The following is an 18,371-nucleotide window of genomic DNA, read 5'->3' on the forward strand; positions in this document are numbered from 1 at the left end:
TTCTGTTTTGTGTGTTGTATTTACCCCATTTTTTGGCTCCAAATGCTAGCCCAACCTACCTGAAAAGGGGTCTCTCCCTGAATTCCCTTTCCTAAGATTTCTTCCATTGTTTTTTCATACAAAGTTTTTGTTTTTACTTGTCTTCTTAGGGGGCCAAGGCTGGGGGGCTGTCAAGAAACAAGGCCTGTTAAAGCACATTGAGGTATTCCTTTTGTGATTTTGAGCTATACAAGAAATAAATTGTTGTTGCTGTTGAAGAATGCTGCAGTATTTCTGTTCTAACAGCAGGCTAAATATAGCTAAGTACACCACCAACACCAGCTTGGTTACCAATTATCTTAAAACTAGAGGGATGTGTTACTTGCAGTGCATTCAGAAAGTATTCAGACCCCTTCACTTTTTCATATTTTTCTGTATTGCAGCCTTGTGCTAAAATAATTTAAATTAATTTCTTCCGTACATCAAGCAACATTCAGTACCCGAGAATGACAAAGCAAAAACAAGATTTTAGAAAATTTTACAAATTTATTATAAAATAAAAAACTGAAATTTGACATTGACACACATATTCAGACCCTTTGCTATTACACTTGAAACTTGGCTCAGGTGCCTCCCATTCTGTTGATCATTACTGCAATGTTTCCATACCTTTTTCCTAGTTCACCTGTGGCCAGTTCAATTGATTGGACATGATTAGGAAGGGCACACACCTTTCTATAGAAGGTCCACGACTGAGCACAAACCAAGCCATGGGGCTGATGGCCTGCAGAGATCAGAGACAGGATTGTGTCAAAGCACAGATCTGGGGAAGGCTACAAAAAATTCCTACAGCATTGAAGGTTCTCAAGTGAAAGAAGTCTGTAACAACCATACCTCTTTCAAGAACTGGCCACCCAGCCAAACTGAGCAATCATGGGAGAAGTGCTTCAGTAAGAGAGATGGACGAAAATGTGATGGTCACTCAGGTTGGGCTACAGAGAACCTGTGTAAATACGATGAGGGACAACCATTACTGCAACACTACACTTATCTGAGCTTTATGATATAGTTGCCAGACAGAAGCCCCTCCTCAGTAAAAACATATATGTGGAAGCCTGTTTGGAGTTTTCAAAAATGCACCTAAAAGACTCTTAGACTGTGAGAAGCAAAATTCTTTGGTCTGATGAAACCAAGATTAGGGTCATATCTGGAGGAAACCAGTCATCACCCAGACGTCATTTTAATTATGAATTGTGGTGGTGGCATGTGGGGTTATTTTTCAGTGGAAGAGACTAAGAGACTATACAAGGTTGAGGGAAAACTGAACAGAAAAACATATCCATAATGAAAACCTACCCCAATGCACTCTGGTCCTTCATTTTCCAAAAGGACAATGACCCTAAGCAAAAAGCAAAGACAGTATCGGGGTCACTTTATAAATGTCTTTGAGCCCAGACTTGAACCCAATTAAATATGTCTTGAAAAACCTGAAAATATTTATCCATCGATGGTCTCCATCCAATCTGACAGAGCTTGAGAGGAATTAAAGAGAATAATGACAGAAAATCCCTAAATACAGGAAGGTGAAGCTTGCTGCCTCAAACCCAAGAAGATTCCATAACTGAATTGCTTCCAAAGGGGCTAAAACTAAGTACTGCGTAAGGGGTCTGAATACCTGTGTTAACAGGATATTTCAGTTTTTTGGGGGGGATTTTTAATACATTTGCAAAAAGTTCTAAAATCCCATTTTCATTTTGTCATTTTAGGGCAGGGGTCTTCAAGTCCGGTCCTGGAGGACCACCGTGACTGCAGTTTTTCATTCTAACCCTTTTCTTAATGAGTGCCCTGTTTTTGCTGCTAATTAACTTCTTTTGAACTAATTTTAACTGACTTGGTCATGAAGACTCAGACCCCTTAATTCACGGGTGTCAAACTCCAGTCCTGTGGCTGCAGGTTTTCATTCTGACCATCTTCTTCATTAGTCACCAGTTTTATCTGCTAATTAACTTCTTTTGCCTCAGTTCTAATTAACTTGACTCAGACCCCTTAGTTGTCTCTTTTTCTTTAATTAGCAGTCAAACAATAATGACACACAAAACAAGCCGCCACATGACCAGCTCACCTGTGCCCATCACACAATATCTAAAAACAAAGAAAGGTGAAGGTCTTGGTAAGGCTGATCTCTCAGGTCACCAAAACATCTTGATGATGTTCTTAGAAAAAACAGAAAAATCAAGAGTTTTGGAAATGTGTGCTGTGGCAGAATGAGAGCAGCAACAGGCCATTGAATTAAATAACGAGTTTAGCAGCAAGAATAGGCTTCTCATTAAGAAAGAGATTGGAGTGAAATTGTTTTAGTTGGTCATCTGTTAGGTTGTTTCACATTTCATTTCATTTCGGCTGCCATTTAACGAAGAAAGGAATGAATTCAGGGGACTGAATCCTTAAAATCAGGGCTACTAAAATGAAGGGAAAAGAAGTTAATTAGCAGTGAAAACTGGTCAGTGATTAGGAAAAGGTCAGAATGAAAACCTGCAGCCACTGCGGCCCTGCAGGCCCAGAGTTGGACACCCCTGCCTTAATTGTTTCTTTTTCCTTAATTAGCAGCCAAACAATAATGAGATACAAAATGAGCCCAAACAACTGGTGTCCATCATACAATATCTGAAAATAAAGAAAGATGAAGGTTTCAGGAATGTTGATCTGCTCAGGTCCACAAAACTTTTAATGGTGCTCTTAGAAAGAGAAAATCAACAATTTCAGAAATGTCTGTTAATGCACCACCAAGCCACATAATTAAAGAACATGTTTAATTAATGACAAGACTTGGCTCCTAATTAAGCAACTGGTTGGAGTGAAATTGGTTGGAGTTTGAGGCCCTGACTTAGTTGGTGTTTTGTTGGCTCACTCGCCTCACATTTCATTTCTGTTTGGGTGCCATTTAAGGAAAGAAATGAAGCAATTCAGAGGAACGATGAAATTCAGGGGAACAAATCTTAAACGAGCAATTCAATTATAATGAATTCACAAGAAGTTAATTAGCAGCACAAACAGGGCACTCATTAAAAAAAGGGTTAGAATGAACACCTGCAGCCATGGTGGTGCTCCAGGAACGGACTTGGTGACCCTGTTCTAAGGTATTGAGTGCTGACTGATGTGGAAAGAAACTGAATTTAAATGATTTTAACACAAGCAGGCAACATAACAAAATATGAAAAAAGTGAAGGGGTTAGAATGCTTTCTGAATCACCTGTATGCTAATCTATTATAACCACAAGTACGCAGTGCTACCAGGAAATCGTAGCTGTTAGGCAATGTTCCTTAGTATTTCTTCTTTGAATAATAAATCATGATATTTCTCAGAAGAAATATCATATAGTTGACAGCTTTGTTGCCTCAATTGGACCAGTCTCTTCTGCTGTACGTCCACAGAACTTTTAAAGTAATGCTTGCAAAAGCATGAACACCGAGTCATTTCCTGATTGGTCAATGAGTCAGCTCGTATGACCGCTCAAAACCTAATGAACTCAAGATGACAGTACACAACATTTTTCGACAAAAAGCCATTGGGAGCTTGTAAGGCATTCAAATCATGTTGGAGCAAATCTTATACCTTGCAAGTAATGACTTTGCGACCTTCGATGACTTTCTTCAGTGACTGTTCTTCATCTTCTAAAGCACTTTGAGCTACACCAATTGTATGAAAATGTGCTATATAAATGTTTTTGTTGAGTTGTGATTTTGTGCTGATATGATAAACTACTCAGAAGGTCACATGTCGGGCTAAAATAATATAGTGTGTACCCGTCCTTAGCTGATTTGCTAAAAGAAAAATGAAAAACGAAATGCAGTATAGTGTAGTATACTGTATATGATTTGCCTCTGTGTATCAGAAGCACCTTAGAGTATTAACACAGCCCTGAGAAGGACTGTTTGATTTTATGAAGGACCTGTATACATCATTGGTCAAGAAATGTACAGGAAAAGTAGAGATGACACACGCCCAGGCAACCATCCTTTCCAAATATTACTATCACCGGTCATTAAAAGCAAGAACTATTCCACAGATATCCTACTTCAGTCACTCTGTTTAGTCAAACACAGTCTCTGATTCATCTTTGTCTCTATCTTATCTCCAAACTCCAAAAATGAAATGTAAGTTTTCTTTAATTTATAAATACTTACTTTTCTACTAGCTGTGCTATATTTCTAAGACAAGCTAAATTTCTAAATAACGTAGACATTAGTAGTAACATTTGCAGAGTACCATGTAATGCATACGTCTCGGTTATATTCCCTTTGGTATGGGATTCGTAAAAGCAGTGTTAATGTTTGCGATGCGCCATCTGTAGGAATGATAAATTCATTCTCCCAGATGCATTATGGCTTGTCAATAGATAGATAGATTCAGTAGATAGATACAGTAGACAGATAGATACTTTATTAATTCCAAGGTCCATTATGCATTTTAGTAAATGTCAGTCTGGCTTTTTATGGTTTTTCTTTCAACTGTGGAGTCCCTCTTTTTCCTTTGAGCCCACTGTCACTAAAAAAGTGACTAATGCTGCAATCAGACACTAATGGACTTTGACCTTACAGTTCATCTCATATCACTTTGGAGGTTGTCCTTTGCTTTTTTTCTACTGTTCTCACTATCCTTCTGCCCATTCTGGGGCCAATTTTCCCCTTTTAGCCGAGTCCAGAGAGGTTGGCTGCAGACCCATTCGCTTTCAGAATCTTAACAGTATTTGTAACTGTTGTCACAGCTGCTTGGAGAAAGTCTTCTAGCGTTTGACTTTAATAGGCATGTCTGTTATTTTCTTTCTGATCTCCTCAGCCAACTCTCTCCTTTGCTTTCTCTGGTTCATGTTCAGTATGGGACACACAATGATATCAAACAGCAGGGTGATGTCTTCTCCATTTCTCACTTGCTTTGCCTTACTCGATAACATATCAAAGGCATGCTGGTATACAGAGGACAATGGCTTTTTATTTAATCACTTTTAAGGATGCAGACAGCACTTTTTCAAGGAGCTGTAACCGTACCAATAAATGTGTCCATATCTGGAATAGCAAATGCAATGCATTTTGTTAATAAAAATGATTGTGATATGCCAGGCCCGCATGACAGATCCTAGTTGGTACTAAACTTGTACAAAATGATTACAATCGTTTGAGATTGAATCATTCTGCATCTTCGGTGTTACTTATTGACTTTTCTTACTTCTGCCTTCTGACAAAAGCACGTTTTCCCATGGCATTATGATACCGGAAATGTCATCTGCTAGTATAGCCACGAACCTTGACCAAAGTTAATGAGCCACGACGTCACAACTGAAGTGCTAGGCTACAGCAGCCTGGCGCAGGGGAGGCCTTAAGCATGTGCAAACTGTGCACCTGCACAGGGCCGCCAAACCCCAGGGGCCGCCACACCAATATATACTGCTCAAAAGAATTAAAGGAACACTTTTTAATCAGAGTATAGCATAAAGTCAATAAAACTTATGGGATATTAATCTGGTCAGTTAAGTAGCAGAGGGGGTTGTTAATCAGTTTCAGCTGCTGTGGTGTTAATGAAATTAACAACAGGTGCACTAGAGGGGCAACAATGAGATGACCCCCAAAACAGGAATGGTTTAACAGGTGGAGGCCACTGACATTTTTCCCTCCTCATCTTTTCTGACTGTTTCTTCACTAGTTTTGCATTTGGCTACAGTCAGTGTCACTACTGGTAGCATGAGGCGATACCTGGACCCTACAGAGGTTGCACAGGTAGTCCAACTTCTCCAGGATGGCACATCAAAATGTGTCATTGCCAGAAGGTTTGCTGTGTCTCCCTGCACAGTCTCAAGGGCATGGAGGAGATTCTAGAAGACAAGCAGTTACTCTAGGAGAGCTGGAGAGGGCCATAGAAGGTCCATAACCCATCAGCAGGACCAGTATCTGCTCCTTTGGGCAAGGAGGAACAGGATGAGCACTGCCAGAGCCCTACAAAATGACCTCCAGCAGGCCACTGGTGTGAATGTCTCTGACCAAACAACCAGAAAGACTTCATGAGGGTGACCCAAGGGCCCCATGTCCTCTAATGGGCCCTGAGCTCACTGCCCAGCAGCATGCAGCTCGATTGGCATTCGCCATAGAATACCAGAATTGGTAGATGCACCACTGGTGCCCTGTGCTTTTTACAGATGAGAGCAGGTTCACCCTGAGCATGTGACAGAAGTGAAAGGGTCTGGAGAAGCCATGGAGAACATTATGATGCCTGTAACATCATTCAGCATGAGCAGTTTGGTGGTGGGTTAATGATTGTCTGGGGAGGCATATCCATGGAGGGACACACAGACCGCTACAGGCTTGACAAAGGCACCTTGGCTGCCATTAGGTATCAGGATGAAATCCTTGGACCCATTGTCAGACACTATGCTGGTACAGTGGCTCCTGGTGCATGACAATTCCGGGCCTCATGTGGTGAGAGTATGCAGGCAGTTCCTGGAGGATGAAGGAATTGATACCATTGACTGGCCACCACACTTTCCTGACCTAAATCCAATAGAACACCTCTGGGACATTATGTTTTGGTCCATCCAATGCCACCAGGTTGCACCTCAGACTGTCCAGGAGCTCAGTGATGCCCTGGTCCAGATCTGGGAGGAGATCCCCCACAACACCATCTGTCATCTCATTAGAAGCATGCACCGATGTTGTCAGGCATGTATACAAGAACACAGGGGCCATACAAAGTGCTGCGTAAAATTTTGAGTTGCTGCAATTAAATTTTGGCAAAATGGACTAGCCTGCCACATAATTTTTCACTCTGATTTTTGGGGCGTCTTTGAATTCAGGGCTCTGTAGGTTGATCATTTTCATTTCCATCAAACGATGTGGCATCCTTTCGTTCCTAACACATTACCCAGTCTATATCAGTATAGATATCCAGGAGGATTTCTTTTTCCCATTGAGATCTGATGTGTTTTCAAAGTGTTCCTTTAATTTTTTTGAGCAGTTTATATTGAATATAAAACAGAAAGAGAAAATAACGACACAGCTGACGGCAAAAGTGGCCGAAAAACATTGTGTTTCTTGTTAATTAGTACGCTGTAAGTGTCGGGACAAAAGAAATAGATCTCACACTGTAAGACTCCTATATAAGCAATGAATATAATATAATAATATAAAGACCTAGCTAAGAGGCTAAGACTCTAATTGTACGCTGCTTGTATGGAGATTGTATGGAAATAAATTGCTTTTCTTTAAACATTAAGTGTTACATTTTTTAAAGTTTTCAGTATTGGAAAGAAAGCTACAGTAACTTTGTATAATAGTATAATAGTATTTGTTACAGTGCGGCCCGCTGACGCACGTTTGGCAGTCGAAGCAGCCCACCAATGGTAGTGAGTTTGACATGCCTGTGATATGCCATCTTTTGGAATGACACAGGCACGGCAATGGGACAGACACACAGAGACTTATCCTTTCATTAAGGCACATATTATTGAACATGACTACAATTCTACATTGTCAAATTGTTTTACATATTTGTGTTTTGTACAATATTCTTATTATCTAGTGATGCATATAATGTGATTGTGTGATATTGAATTTAATTGAACTGAAATGGATTAAACTTTATAGTCACAAAAAACTTTAGCGTTAGATTAAAACTCAGTACGACCTATGTCTATTCATATGGTGTATGGCAGTGAGAAAAAACAATCTTTTTATGGCATGTAGATTTTGTCATAATAGACTTCATCTTGTATACATTTATTGTGTATTATGCTGATATTGCATTTACTTGGTTACATCTGTGGATATAACACCCCAGAGAAATTCCAAGAAAATATGTTGACCTGTAATAGAACACATTAAGTAAGTTTATCTGTGCAAATGAACATAGTAAACATCCATGCACCCATCCACCAAATAATTTTATGAACTGCTTAATCTAAATATATAGGTTTATAGCAGTCAGGTACATGGCATGAACTAATCCTGGATGAGAGACATGGCCATTCAGTGCTCAGTCATATCTTGATGTCACAGATGCGCAAAGTCAGGTCACTCAGCTGTGTACTGTTGCAAAAGGGCAGTTCTCTGATCATAGTACTTTTGAAAATATTTATTTTTATTAAATCTGTTACAATAAAAAGTATTATGATTGGCAGATAATAGGATGATTTGTGACAATTTAATGAGAGATTGATTTTATTTAGTTAACAGGCAAAGATCTTCATCTAACATTCTACCCCAACAAAAGAGCAAATCATTGTAATTGGCATGAATCAGCATAAGCTTATCAAGGAGTCTATCTTTCTCTCATTCATGTTGTCTTCCTCTTGTTGCAAGCAATGTGTTCCAGCAAAGTTCAGCTCCTGTTTTATTGCTCACTCAATTATATATACTGTATCTGTTTCTCATCTCAGTATTAGGACCCTAAAGCACACATCACACCCATCTATAACTTGTTAATTCAAAAAGACATGGAAAGCTTTAGAACTGGGCGAGCATTTCGAACATGTGGTTTGATATAGAAAAGTGCTATGTATGGACAAAAGGAATATTTATTATAAATACAAGATGGTGACAATGACCTACTGAAAGTATCCTTTGGAAAGGATTTAGGAGTTTATGTTGACACACAATATTCTCATCATATAAGTACTTTGCAGAAGCAATTAAAAAAAGCAAATAAAATATTAGGTTGCATTGTAAAAACGATTAACTGTAAAATCAAAAAACATTATGGTCAGACTATATAAATCATTAATGAGACTACATTTGGAATAGTGTGTGTAATTCTGGTCACGACACCACACAAAGCACTTGAAGCCATGCTGAGGAGAACAACCAAGTGTTTCCCAGGACTAAAGGACATGTCCTACTGTGATAGACTATATGGAGACCCAATCCAGGTCTTCAAAATACTCCGGCAATGATAAAGCAGATACAGTGGGATTCTTCCAGATTGAGGTTGAATCACATATTCAGTAACACAAGTGGAAATTAAGAGGAAATATATTCAGGACTGAAGGCAGGAAGCACTTCTTCCTGCATGGTTATAAGAAGCTGAGGCAAGCTTCTAAGCCATGTAGTTGAATCAGAAACCTTTAAAAGTATCTGGATGAGAAAGTGGGACAGCTTAGCCTTTATCCAAGCAAATGAAAAATGGAGCATATGATATTATTGATCTTGACTTTCAGAAAGCATTTGATTAGGTGCCACATGAGAGGCTGGGCATCAATCTAAAAGAAGTGGAAGGTCAGAGTGTTGCGTGTAGATGGCTTCAGAATTAGCTCAGACACAGGAAGCAGGGAGTGATGACACAAGGAACCTTTTCAGAAGCAGATGAAGTTAAGAGTGGTGTCCAGCAGGGGTCAATGCTAGGGACGCTACTATTTTTAATACATATAAATGATCTGGTTAGGGATATAAGTAACAAGCTGGTCAAGTTTGCAGATGATGCCAAGCTGAGTGGATTGGAATATAATTGAAAACACGGTGAATTATTGCAGAGGGACTTGGACAGTGTTCAGGCTTGGGCAGATTAGTGGAAAATGAAATTTAATGCCATTAAATGTAAAGTATTACACATAGGAAGAAGAAATGTTAGGTTTGAATACACAGTGGGAGGTCTGAAAATTGAAAGTACACCTTATAAGAAGGACTTAGAAGTTGTAGTGGACTCAACACTATCAACTGCCAGATAGTGTTCAGAAGCCATTAAGAAGGCTAACAGAATGTTAGGTTATATAGCACCTTGATGTGTGGAGTACAAGTCACACAAGGTTCTGCTCAAGCTTTATAATACACTAGTGAGGCCACATCTGCAGTACTGTGAACAATTTTGGTCTCTATGTTACAAAAAGGACATAGCAATGCTAGAAAAAGTCCAGAGAGGAGCGAATAGGCTGATTCCCAGACTACTGTACAGGGGATGAATTATGAGGAAAGATTAAAAGAGCAGTGTGGTACAGTGGGATCATAGTGAAGCAGCTGGTCAGTTTCTTAAAAACAGATAAATAAATTGCCGGCTCAATCTCAATGGGTGTGCGTGTTCATGCAGCTGTTGGGAGTTGGTGGGGTGATTGTGATGGAGCACACCTACACATGAAGGGTGTTCTGTCTTAATTGCTTCATTGGCTTTCAGCAGGTCACGATTGAGATGCTCTGCCTGTAGTGGAAGATAACAATGAGCCAGCATAGCAGAAATGGAAGGAAAAGAATGAGAATGAAAAGAATGAATAGAGCCATGAGAACAGCATCAAGGGGAACAGGCAGGACAAGACAGCTAGCAGGTGTGGTGAAGGGCAGGTGCAAGCATGTGCCCCATTAAGGAGCGAAAGATCAGCGCTTCATAGGTGCTATCGAGAGGGAGTCCTACCCCAGGGATCCAAGGTATGCCAGGGGAATGAGAAGGAAGATGAGAAGACAACCAACCCTAAGTGGACTGGCCGACTCTGTTTGAGGCAGTTAAGATGGGGGTTGGAAGGTGTGGACCACAGCTGCTAGTGTTTCTGCTAGCTAAGCGAGCAATGGGTGAACTGGGGGGATGAAAAGGGAGTTGTGCTTGTCTCGTCTAACAGAGCATGGAGTACCCAATGACTGCTGGTCTCTCTTGTTTTTAATTCTGATTTTTAAGCTCACAGATTGTCATCTGTTTTTTTAAGGATTATTTATTTATAGAAGAGAGTGCTTCACTTTTTGGACACTACTTGTTTTTTGATGGCTTTAATAAAAGCACAATGTTCACTTTTGCACCCACCCCTTGCTTTGAGTGAGTATCCTAATTTGCCAGGCTCATCCTTCAGTTGTGCAATCAGAGGTAGCAGGTTCAAGAGGCTACTGGGACACAACCAGTAGAGTGGAACTGATTCGTACTATTACAAGCTGAGCCTTTTCAGTTTAAGAAAAAAAAGATTAAGAGGAGACATGAGGGGACACAGTTGGAAAATTTTGATGGTTTAATTGAAGATGATGAAGATGGTTTAATTATAAAACTTTATATGAATGGCAAAATAGTGCCATTTTCAGACACCCATAAGGGAGCAATTTTCAATGAAAAAGCTGGCTTCTGCACAAACCTTTAATATCAACTCAAATGTTGGCTGTCGCAACAATTAATTTGTTATTAGTAATTTTCATTGGTGAAAAGACCTCCTAACAACTAAATGTGCTATCAAATAATGATTCCCTCTGCATGACGCATTTGCAAAGCCCTGGAAAGAAATCCTGAGTAATGTACAGCTGGTAGAATTGAAGCAAGGAAACTATGGCATAGTTAGCCTAAGAATATTTGTTTATTTTTTTTTTATAATTCTTGAGACGCGAACACTTCTCAAAAGAAGAGAGGACAATACAAATTCCAGTCATCGCACCCCTGGAGAAAATAAATTTATGGGAATCCAAGATTATGCTGCAAATGGTCACATTTCTGGGGACCTAAGCCAAATGGCCGCCCACACCTTCCTTGGCCTTCTAAAGTATTATAAAAGACTTATTTGATCCTTGTATTTCAGTTCTCACAATATCTCCATTGGTAGGCAAACAGCTTACAAGTACAGCAGTGACAAAGCAGGAAACCAGCAAGAGAAGCAAAATACAGAACATTTAGTAACAGTGCGTAATTACTTATACTTTTATGCAAATGACTAACAAACATAAATTCAATATTCACAGGTAATCAGCAGTTCTAATCAGATATGCTGGACTAAAATAGCAGGTCTTCAGCCTAGATTTAAAAGCTGAGGCCAAAGGGGCATCTTTGTAGGTCTTGTAATGATTCTTCCAGGAGAATTTTGAATGAAATCAAACCTGCATGTAGAACATTTCGAGCAGCCTGTTATATACGAATTACAGAAGTAAATTTTACTGGAAATAAATGTCTGAATTAATTTGTTTGTATCTTCAACATTTAGAAATTGTCTAAATTTTCAAATATTTGTAAGATGGAAAAAAGCAGAAATGAGATAATATTGTAATTTGTGTTTTAAATGGCATATTGGTGTAAAAAATAATGCTCAAGATGAGTACTGATTCAATAAAACTGATGTTCAAGCCAGCAGAGTTGAAAAGGGACTGTACACTATTTCTGTCTGTATAATACAGGTCAGGTCAGGTTGGGGAGCATGCACTGGTACCATGTGTTGCCGCAACCCCAACCCGACGAAACACCTCGGGATGCTGGTTGGCAACCCCCTAGGCAGACACATGGTCCATCCCACCCTCTGGAAATGTCCCTCTATCTGCAGCAGCTAGGTGTTATGTGGGTGACCCCTTGGCCTGGTCCAGCCACTTGGGTCCTCAACAAAGAGGATCCAGTGAGTCAAATCCCGCTCTAGGGAATCATGTCACATGGCCGTAGTGCTGCAACAGATGCTCCCTCACAATGGACGTAATGTACCTCATTCGGGACACCATGAGCAACCACTCGTTCAACACAAAGTGAAACCAGCGGTACCCAAGGATTCTCCGAAGAGACACAGTACCAATGGAGTCCAGTCTTTTTCTCAGGTCACTGGATAGCGTCCATGTCTCGCAACCATATAGCAAGACAGGAAGCACCAGGACTCTAAAGACTTGGACCTTTGTCCTTTTGCATAGATATTGGGAATGCCACACACCCCTTTCCAGTGATCTCATGACCCCCCCCATGCTCTTCCAATCCTTCTACTGACTTCATAGGAAGAGACACCAGACATATGAATGTCACTGCCTTGGTAAGTAAACCTCTTAACGAGGTCGACACTCTCGCCTCAGACAGACACCCTGCTGATGGCTATGCCTAAGAGGTCACTAAAGGCCTGGATGTTGGTTTTTATTCAGAATATTCGCAAGCCCAGGCACTCAAACTCCTCGCTCAATCTCTCGAGAGCCCTGATCAGAGCATCCATTGACTCAGGAAAGATCTTTCTTCAGCAGCAGATGCCCCACAGCTGCTGGACCCCACAACTATGCCCAACACCCAGTTCATGCAATCACTAAACAGAGTTGGAGCAGAACATAGCCCTGACAAACCCCAGAATCAACTGCGAAAAACACAGAGATTCTACCTCCACTCTGCACAGCCTCCACAGTACCAGTGTACAGGCTGGCCATGATATCCAGCAACCTGGAGGTGATCCCACGAAGTCTCAGGTTGTCCCACAGGGCAGCTTGATCAAATGAGTCAAACACTTTATGAAAATTGACAAAGGCTGAAAAGAAATTCTGCTGATATTCGTGTTTCCGCTCCATGAGAACCCTCAGTGCCAAGATGCGGTCAATGGTAGGCTTCTTAGGCATAAAATCAGACTGCTCCAGTCATTGGTAGGTGAGCAAGTGATCACGGATCCTATTAAGGATGACCCTAGCAAGGACCTTACCCGGCACCGAGAGCAGTGTTATCCCCTTGTTGTTGCCACAATGCAGGCGATCACCCTTCCCTTTTCAGATAGGGACTATAAGTCATGTTTCCAGTCAGTTGTCTGTATAATATATCCCAATAAATAACATTTCTCCTTTTTTTTGGTATTTAAAGACAAGCATTACCATTGCTATTTGGATGAACTATGAATAATTATGCACTGTGCATTTCCTATATCTTATGCATGTATTTTTTAGACGCATAGTACAATAGTGATAAAAGTTTGTTCTAGAACGATTCTTAAACTTTATTTTCCACATGACCAAATTTTACCTATTGTGTGTCTTCACAACCTGTAATTGCCTTGGAATAGCATCTAATCATCTCCCAATCGAGAACTGCTTGATCGGCATCCCTTCTCCCTTAGAGAATCACTGTTGAATATTGTCCAGGTTCCCCTTGCAGAATCACCATCAGTCATTGTCCTGGGGGAGGCAGAATCACTTCTGACTGTTATCCGGTGCAAGCACCGACCCATCACAATTGCTTTCAACAAACTGTTTGTGACCCTTTCTCATTCAGTACAATTGTAATTCACGACTCAGCACGACCAAATTATACAGACCTCATGTGACCCAAAACGGGTTGTGACCCACAGTTTAAGAAACACTGTTCAAGAAAAATATTAGGAATATCTATGGTTTATTACACTTTGCCTCTCAATTTAATGTGTAGCAAGCTCTTATAGAATTGCTGAGATGTTTTTTATAACCTGCTAGAACTGGTTTAATGTCAGTGAGGGTCGAAGCTGTATGAGCATGAGATATGTCTAGTGAGATGTTTAAAATGTTTAAACTTAATGGATGAGCTGAGAGGAAGGTTAGAGCTTGGACAGGATCAGTTAAGGGTCCGCAAGCCAGCATTGGAAGGGCGTGAGCCCCTACTGTCAAAATATTGCATGGTAATGTGAAAAGGACATAAATAAATAATCCACAGTTTGGGCTCCATACCAGCCACTGCAGCAAGAGACCTTAACACTAGAATTACCAGAGCCTACGAAAAAACTCGTAATTCCGTCCCACCTTAAACTGCTTCTTAAATCCCTTCACACCTCTCCCCAGCGCCCTTTGTCTTCTAAATGTGCTGATAAAGAGAAGCCGGCTATTCCATCCCCCCACCAATTTAGAACGTGCACGAACTTCTCTCAGCTCAGGCCTTGATTGAGTATCTGGGAGTGAAGTGGAGTTTTAGAGTGGAAATAATAGATCGTTGTTTGGAACACACGCATTTCATGTCTGTTCCGTTTCTACAGTAATACTGCAGTTATATGTTTGAATAAAAGTGCAATTGTGTTATTCTTGTGAAAATTTTTCTTTGCTATTTGGACTTCAAGCTTCATACATTATATAGTTTATGCCTACATTTTGTCATCTACTACTAGAATATAAAAAAAGTTTCTGTTTTAACAATGTGTTGACACAGATTACTGTAGAAACGGAACAGACATGAAATGCGTGTGTTCCAAACAACGATCTATTATTCCACTCTAAAACTCCACTTCACTCCCAGATACTCAATCAAGGCATGAGCTGAGAGAAGTTCGTACACGTTCTAAATTGGTGGGGGGATGGAATAGCCGGCTTCTCTTTATCAGCACATTTAGAAGACAAAGGGCGCTGGCGGAGAGGTGTGAAGGGATTTAAGAAGCAGTTTAAGGTGGGACGGAATTACGAGTTTTTTCGTAGGCTCTGGTAATTCTAGTGTTAACAGAAAGACTGATTAGCTCACTGGGCAAAGTGAGAAGACCTTCTACCTGAGCATTATTAGGTGTGAGAGAATATTTTGGAACTGTAAAAGTTGCTTGAATGTCACCATTAGTTGTCTGATTTGTCATATCCTTTGATTTCTAGCCAAATAATGTAACATCCTCTGGCGATGAGATCAGCAACATCAGTCTTCAGGTGTTATGTCTGTTTCAACTTGAAGTCATGTAATGTGCTGCCATCTTAAGGTCTTTCTGAGAGACACATTGTAATTATATGTCAATTCCTCAGAATACTACAGGTTTGGATTCTATTTGTCACACATTTCTTGATTTAATTTGCCATTGTATTGGTAAATGCAGGAACAAGTGAAATGTATTCAGAATATAAGCTGTTTCCATCCATCCTGTACATTAGGCTCTCTTAATTAGTTAATAGCTAATTTGTCTCAATATCTAATTCAGATACCTATTATAGGTTATTAAAAGAACTTAAGGGGTTTGACAAACGTGAGAGGATCATTCAGTCCATCATGCTCATTTGTTTAGCTAACAGCTAAGGAGTCACAATATCTCATCCAGATTCTTCTTAAAGGTTTTCAAGGTTTCTGCTTCAACTACATGTCTCGGTAGTTTGTTCCAGTACTTCATGACTTCAGTCCTAATTGCACTTCCCCTTAATTTCCACTGAGATCCTCAAATATGTGATTCACCATTAAGTTGAAAGAATTCTGCAGGGTCTACTATATCAATGCCTTGAGGACTTTGAAGAGCTTATTAGGTCTCCACGCAGTCTCCTTTTGTCAGAACTAAACAGGTTAAATTCTCTGAGTCTGTCACAGTATACCATATTTACTCCTGTACCACGCGCCCTCGTGTAGGACGTGCACCCTAATTTTTACAAAGAAAATCGGGAAAATCGTTTTGCCCCATGTACGATGTGCGTTGTGATTGTATAGGAAGCGTTTAGAGAGAAAGCGTGAGAGCGCAGGCAAGCGAGAGAGAGAGAGAGTGCGCGAGCAACCGAGCGAGAGAAAGTGTGCGCGAGTGTGCGAGCAACTGAGCAAGAGACAGAAAGTGCGAGTGCACGAGCAACCGAGCGAGAGAGAGCGCAAGTGCGCGAGCAAGTGAGCGAGAAAGAGAGCGCGCCAAAGCAGAAGTAGTAAACATTACAGAATTACATTTCCTTGTGTATGACACGCACCTGATTTTCTAATGCTAATTTTCAGGAAAAAATGTACACGTGGTACATGTGTAAATACGGTACACTTGTGAAGGTCTGGGTGAACTCCACACTCCCTAATTGCTTCCAGGAGCTTCTTCAACCTGGAACTGCTGATAATGTACCCGAGGATGAGCCAGGAAAATGAGGACACATACAGTCAGCAAGAGGTTGGTGCCAAGGGTTTAGTGCTTTTATTAAATAAAAACAAAGTGTCAAATGGTGCAATGCAAACAATCATCAATAAATGAATAAGTAATCCATAAAATCTGTGAAAGTCTATGGGTTAAAAATTCAATACATAATCTCATATTAAATCTATACTAATAAAAGGCAAAGCCCTCACTGACTGACTGACTCACTCACTGACTGACTGACTCACTCACTCACTCACTGACTCATCACTAATTCTCCAACTTCCCGTGTAGGTAGAAGGCTAAAATTTGGCAGGTTCATTCCTTACAGCTTATTTACAAAAGTTGGGCAGGCTCCATTTCGAAATTCTACGCGTAATGTTCATAACTGGAACCTATTTTATCATCCATATACTATAATAGACTTCTGCTCGATGGCCATGGGAGGCGGAGTTACGCCTCCCACTTAATTTAGTGCCTGCCCATATAAGGCCGTCCGTCAGCGGCAATCCAATAGAAACACTGACGCTAAACATTCACGGGTGAAGGACTGTGCTTATGTAGACGAAGATGAGATGGTCAGGGTGGTGTTTGGCACAAACTCAGCGAAACTGCGAGAGAAACTTTTAAGTGCCGGGTCTTAGCTAACATTAAATAACTCGTGGACATCCACGAGATGGCACCAGCACAGCTGGGAACCTTCGATGCATGTACACCGAGCGGCTCACGTGAACTGACGCAGTGCACAGACAAAAAGCAACAGTTCCAAAGAGTGTTGAACAAAAACCAAATTACACAATTGCGAAGGCAGCAAAAAAATATGAAGCGTGTGACACATACAAGCATATTCATAAGTGCAGCTACTGTGGAAACAAAGCACGCGGTGGAAAAAGTCAATGTCCCACTAGAGGAAGACAATGTAAAAAAAAAAACCCGTGCATGCAGTGTGTCAGGTCTCAGATAAAGAGGAAGATGAGCTGTTTATTCATGCAGTAAGAAACGAATCGATGAATGAAACCTGTTATCTTTACAACGATTGACAAACACGGAATGTAACTTGAACACAACACATCGTACAAATACGCCCCTGATTGAAAGAAATAATGATGATCAAATCGTTGATGACAGCAAAACTCAATAACACTCACAAAACAATTACTGTATATTGACAATCATGTTACGTTATTTTTAAAATGTTCCCTTTTCTTTTTCATAACTTCTTTAACACACTACTTCTCGCTATATATATATATATATATATATATATATATATATATATATATATATATATATATATATACCCGATCTACATACTCTCAAATAGACAAGCCACATGCGCAATTGTAGAGCCTCTAGCGCCGACATCCGTGGTTCGATTCCCGAGAGTGGATGTACTGAGTATGTATGCGCGCTTCCTGGTTCATTTTACCCTTGCATCTCCTTGGTTTGGGACGTATGAAAAAATATGCGGTTAATGCAGAATCATGTTACGTTATTTTTAAAATATTTCCTTTTCTTAACACAAGCACAGCTGAGAAGCTTCGATGCATGTACTCCATAACGCGTTAAAAAAAGTAACGCATTTAATCACACTTTCAATTCCAAGCAAAGGGGAACTTTTGTCAATGCATGATTTCCTGGTACAAAGATTACACTGATGCACACATCACAACTACAAAAATGTTAGAGTATAAAGCGCGTTCCTACGACTGAGCGGAGGAAAATTTCATTTCAAACGACTACCCGAGCGAAGCCTTGATAAAAGCGTGGTTTTGTGCCCACTGAAAAGCAAGCAAAATTAGATGTATTACAGAAAGCGGACTTTGTGGCTCTTACTGGGGATCATTGGACTGCCGTGACCGTTAGTAATTCTAATTACATCTAATTACAAAATGTTCAATGATCACACTGTTTTAGCAGTAATAAAACTGT

The 18,371-nt window shown here is 40.3% G+C and overlaps 1 protein-coding gene across 7 annotated transcripts in view; it reads left to right on the plus strand.

Annotated features, from left to right (window-relative positions):
* Positions 1-18,371, plus strand: part of LOC120524963 (prostaglandin D2 receptor 2-like) — a 136,959-nt gene that overhangs the window by 11,261 nt on the left and 107,327 nt on the right. Inside the window, exon 1 of one of the 7 annotated variants that reach the window (XM_039746882.1) lies at positions 16,334-16,475. The exons of the other annotated variants lie outside the window; for them this stretch is intronic. The gene's annotated coding sequence lies outside the window, so the exon portion shown is untranslated. Of the gene's footprint in view, positions 1-16,333; positions 16,476-18,371 lie in introns of those variants that run through there. 7 annotated transcript variants of the gene reach the window in all.

Source organism: Polypterus senegalus, chromosome 3 (genome assembly GCF_016835505.1).
Source record: "Polypterus senegalus isolate Bchr_013 chromosome 3, ASM1683550v1, whole genome shotgun sequence".
Classification (NCBI taxonomy): Eukaryota; Metazoa; Chordata; class Cladistia; order Polypteriformes; family Polypteridae; genus Polypterus; species Polypterus senegalus.